Below are 6,137 nucleotides of genomic sequence, written 5' to 3' on the forward strand. Positions count from 1 at the left end.
ACACTGAGACACTGGGACACTGAGACACTGAGACACTGGGACACTGAGACACTGAGACTCTGGGACACTGGGACACTGAGACACTGAGACACTGGGACACTGAGACACTGGGACACTGAGACACTAAGACACTGAGAGACTGAGACACAGGGCCACAGGGACACTGAGACACTGAGACAATGAAACACTGAGACACTGGGACACTGAGACACTGAGACACTGAGACAAGGAGACACTGAGACACTGGGACACTGAGACACTGAGACACTGAGACACTGAGACACTGATACACTGGGACACTGGGACACTGAGACACTGAAACAATGAGACACTGAGACACTGATACACTGAGACACTGGTACATTGAGACACTGAAACAATGAGACACTGAGACACTGAGACACTGGGACACTGAGACACTGAGACACTGAGACACTGGGACACTGAGACACTGGGACACTGAGACACTGGGACACTGAGACACTGGGACACTGAGACACTGGGACAGTGGGACACTGAGACACTGGGACACTGAGACATTGGGACACTGAGACACTGAGACACTGAAACAAGGAGACACTGAGACACTGGGACACTGAGACACTGGGACACTGGGACACTGAGACCCTGGGACACTGAGACACTGAGACACTGGGACACTGAGACACTGGGACAATGAGACACTGGGACACTGAGACACTGGGACACTGAGACACTGAGACCCTGGGACACTGAGACACTGAGACACTGGGACACTGAGACACTGAGACACTGAGACACTGGGACACTGAGATACTGAGACACTGAGACACTGGAACACTGGGACACTGAGACACTGGGACACTGGGACACTGAGACACTGAGACACTGGGACACTGAGACACTGAGACACTGGGACACTGGGACACTGAGACACTGCACACTGAGACATTGGGACAATGAGACACTGAGACACTGAGAAACTGGGACACTGAGACACTGGGACACTGAGATACTGGGACACTGGGACACTGAGACACTGGGACACTGAGACACTGAGACAATGGGACACTGAGACACTGAGACACTGAGATACTGGAACACTGAGACACTGGGACACTGAGACACTGAGACACTGGGACACTGAGACGCTGGGACACTGAGACACTGAGACACTGGGACACTGGGACACGCGACACTGAGACACTGAGACCCTGGGACACTGAGACACTGAGACACTGTGACACTGAGACACTGGGACACTGAGACACTGAGACACTGGGGCACTGAGACACTGAGACACTGGGACACTGAGACACTGAGACACTGGGACACTAAGACACTGAGACACTGGGACACTAAGACACTGAGATACTGAGACACAGGGCCACAGGGACACTGAGACACTGAGACACTGAGACACTGGGACACTGAGACACTGAGACACTAGGACACTGAGACACTGGGACACTGAGACACTGAGACACTGGGACACTGGGACACTGAGACACTGGGACACTGAACTACTGAGACACTGGGGCACTGAGACACCGGGACACTGAGACACTGAGACACGGGAACACTGAGACACTGAGACACTGGGACACTGTACACTCGGACACTGAGACACTGAGACACTGGGACACTGAGACACTGAGACACTGGGACACTGAGACACTGAGACACTGGGACACTGAGACACTGAGACACTGGGACACTGAGACACTGAGACAATGAGACACTGAGACACTGGGACACTGAGACACTGAGACACTGAGACAATGAGACACTGAGACACTGAGACACTGGGACACTGAGACACTGAGACACTGGGACACTGAGACACTGAGACTCTGGGACACTGGGACACTGAGACACTGAGACACTGGGACATTGAGACACTGAAACAATGAGACACTGAGACACTGGGACACTGAGACACTGAGACACTGGGACACTGAGACACTGGGACACTGAGACACTGAGACACTGGGACACTGAGACACTGGTACATTGAGACACTGGGACACTGAGACACTAGGACAGTGGGACACTAAGACACTGGGACACTGAGACACTGGGACACTGGGACACTGAGACACTGATACACTGGGACACTGAGACACTGGGACACTGAGACACTGAGACAATGAGACACTGATACACTGAGACACTGAGACACTGGGACACTGAGACACTGAGACACTGGGACACTGGGACACTGAGACACTGAGACACTGAGACACTGGGACACTGATACACTGAGACACTGGGACACTGAGACATTGGGACACTGAAACACTGGGACACTTTTACACTGAGACACTGAGACACTGGGACACTGAGACACTGGAACACTGGGACACTGAGACACTGGGACACTGGGACACTGACACACTGAGACACTGATACACTGGGACACTGAGACACTGAGACTCTGAGACACTGAGACACTGAGACACTGGGACACTGGGACACTGAGACACTGCACACTGAGACATTGGGACAATGAGACACTGAGACACTGAGAAACTGGGACACTGAGACACTGGGACACTGAGATACTGGGACACTGAGACACTGAGACACTGGGACACTGAGACACTGAGACACTGGGACACTGAGACACTGGGACACTGAGACACTGAGACACTGGGACACTGAGACGCTGGGACACTGAGACACTGAGACACTGGGACACTGGGACACGCGACACTGAGACACTGAGACCCTGGGACACTGAGACACTGAGACACTGGGACACTGAGACACTGCACACTGAGACACTGGGACACTGAGACACTGAGACACTGAGACACTGGGACACTGAGGCACTGAGACACTGGGACACTGAGACACTGAAACACTGAGACACTGGGACACTGAGACACTAAGACACTGAGAGACTGAGACACAGGGCCACAGGGACACTGAGACACTGAGACAATGAAACACTGAGACACTGGGACACTGAGACACTGAGGCACTGAGACAAGGAGACACTGAGACACTGGGACACTGAGACACTGAGACATTGAGACACTGATACACTGGGACACTGGGACACTGAGACACTGAGACACTGGGACATTGAGACACTGAGACACTGAGACACTGGTACATTGAGACACTGGGACACTGAGACACTGGGACAGTGGGACACTGAGACACTGGGACACTGAGACATTGGGACACTGAGACACTGAAACAAGGAGACACTGAGACACTGGGACACTGAGACACTGGGACACTGGGACACTGGGACACTGAGAACCTGGGACACTGAGACACTGAGACACTGGGACACTGAGACACTGGGACAATGAGACACTGGGACACTGAGACACTGGGACACTGAGACACTGAGACCCTGGGACACTGAGACACTGAGACACTGGGACACTCAGACACTGAGACACTGAGTCACTGAGACACTGGGACACTGGGACACTAAGACACTGAGACACTGGGACACTGAGACACTGAGACACTGAGACACTGGGACACTGAGATACTGAGACACTGAGACACTGGAACACTGGGACACTGAGACACTGGGACACTGGGACACTGAGACACTGAGACACTGGGACACTGAGACACTGAGACACTGGGACACTGAGACACTGAGACACTGAGTCACTGAGACACTGGGACACTGGGACACTAAGACACTGAGACACTGGGACACTGAGACACTGAGACACTGGGACACTGAGACACTGAGACACTGGGACACTGAGACACTGAGACAATGAGACACTGAGACACTGGGACAATGAGACACTGAGACACTGAGACAATGAGACACTGAGACACTGAGACACTGGGACACTGAGACACTGAGACACTGGGACACTGAGACACTGAGACTCTGGGACACTGGAACACTGAGACACTGAGACACTGGGACATTGAGACACTGAAACAATGAGACACTGAGACACTGGGACACTGAGACACTGAGACACTGGGACACTGAGACACTGGGACACTGAGACACTGAGACACTGGGACACTGAGACACTGGTACATTGAGACACTGGGACACTGAGACACTGGGACAGTGGGACACTAAGACACTGGGACACTGAGACACTGGGACACTGGGACACTGAGATACTGATACACTGGGACACTGAGACACTGGGACACTGAGACACTGAGACACTGAGACACTGATACACTGAGACACTGAGACACTGGGACACTGAGACACTAAGACACTGGGACACTGGGACACTGAGACACTGAGACACTGAGACACTGGGACACTGATACACTGAGACACTGGGACACTGAGACATTGGGACACTGAAACACTGGGACACTTTTACACTGAGACACTGAGACACTGGGACACTGAGATACTGAGACACTGAGACACTGGAACACTGGGACACTGAGACACTGGGACACTGGCACACTGAGACACTGAGACACTGGGACACTGAGACACTGAGACACTGGGACACTGGGACACTGAGACACTGCACACTGAGACATTGGGACAATGAGACACTGAGACACTGAGAAACTGGGACACTGAGACACTGGGACACTGAGATACTGGGACACTGAGACACTGCGCACTGAGACACTGGGACACTGAGACACTGAGACACTGAGACACTGAGACACTGGGACACTGAGGCACTGAGAAACTGGGACACTGAGACACTGGGACACTAAGACTCTGAGACACTGGGACACTAGGACACTGAGACACTGAGACACTGAGACACCGAGACACAGAGACACTGAGAATCTGAGACACCGAGTCTCAGACACACTGAGACACTGGGACACTGAGACACTGAGACACTGGGACACTGAACCACTGAGACACTGGAACACTGAAACACTGAGACACTGGGACACTGAGACACTGGGCCACTGAGACACTAAGACACTGAGAGACTGAGACACAGGGCCACAGGGACACTGAGACACTGAGACAATGAAACACTGAGACACTGGGACACTGAGACACTGAGGCACTGAGACAAGGAGACACTGAGACACTGAGACACTGAGACACTGATACACTGGGACACTGGGACACTGAGACAGTGAGACACTGGGACATTGAGACACTGAAACAATGAGACACTGAGACACTGAGACACTGAGACACTGAGACACTGGGACACTGAGACACTGGGACACTGAGACACTGGGACACTGAGACACTGAGACACTGGTACATTGAGACACTGGGACACTGAGACACTGGGACAGTGGGACACTGAGACACTGGGACACTGAGACATTGGGACACTGAGACACTGGGACACTGGAACACTGAGCCACTGAGACACTGGGACACTGAGACACTGAGACACTGAGTCACTGAGACACTGGGACACTGGGACACTAATACACTGAGACACTGAGACACTGAGACACTGAGACACTGGGACACTGAGATACTGAGACACTGAGACACTGGAACACTGGGACACTGAGACACTGGGACACTGGGACACTGAGACACTGAGACACTGGGACACTGAGACACTGAGACACTGGGACACTGAGACACTGAGACACTGAGACACTGAGTCACTGAGACACTGGGACACTGGGACACTAAGACACTGAGACACTGGGACACTGAGACACTGAGACACTGGGACACTGAGACACTGAGACACTGGGACACTGAGACACTGAGACAATGAGGCACTGAGACACTGGGACAATGAGACACTGAGACACTGAGACAATGAGACACTGAGACACTGAGACACTGGGACACTGAGACACTGAGACACTGGGAAACTGAGACACTGAGACTCTGGGACACTGGGACACTGAGACACTGAGACACTGGGACATTGAGACACTGAAACAATGAGACACTGAGACACTGGGACACTGAGACACTGAGACACTGGGACACTGAGACACTGGGACACTGAGACACTGAGACACTGGGACACTGAGACACTGGTACATTGAGACACTGGGACACTGAGACACTGGGACAGTGGGACACTAAGACACTGGGACACTGAGACACTGGGACACTGGGACACTGAGACACTGATACACTGGGACACTGAGACACTGGGACACTGAGACGCTGAGACAATGAGACACTGATACACTGAGACACTGGGACACTGAGACACTGAGACACTGGGACACTGGGA

Source organism: Petromyzon marinus (assembly GCF_048934315.1).
Source record: "Petromyzon marinus isolate PM22_M1 ecotype Great Lakes invasive population chromosome 76 unlocalized genomic scaffold, UKy_Petmar_22M1.pri1.0 chr76_unloc.1, whole genome shotgun sequence".
NCBI lineage: Eukaryota > Metazoa > Chordata > Hyperoartia > Petromyzontiformes > Petromyzontidae > Petromyzon > Petromyzon marinus.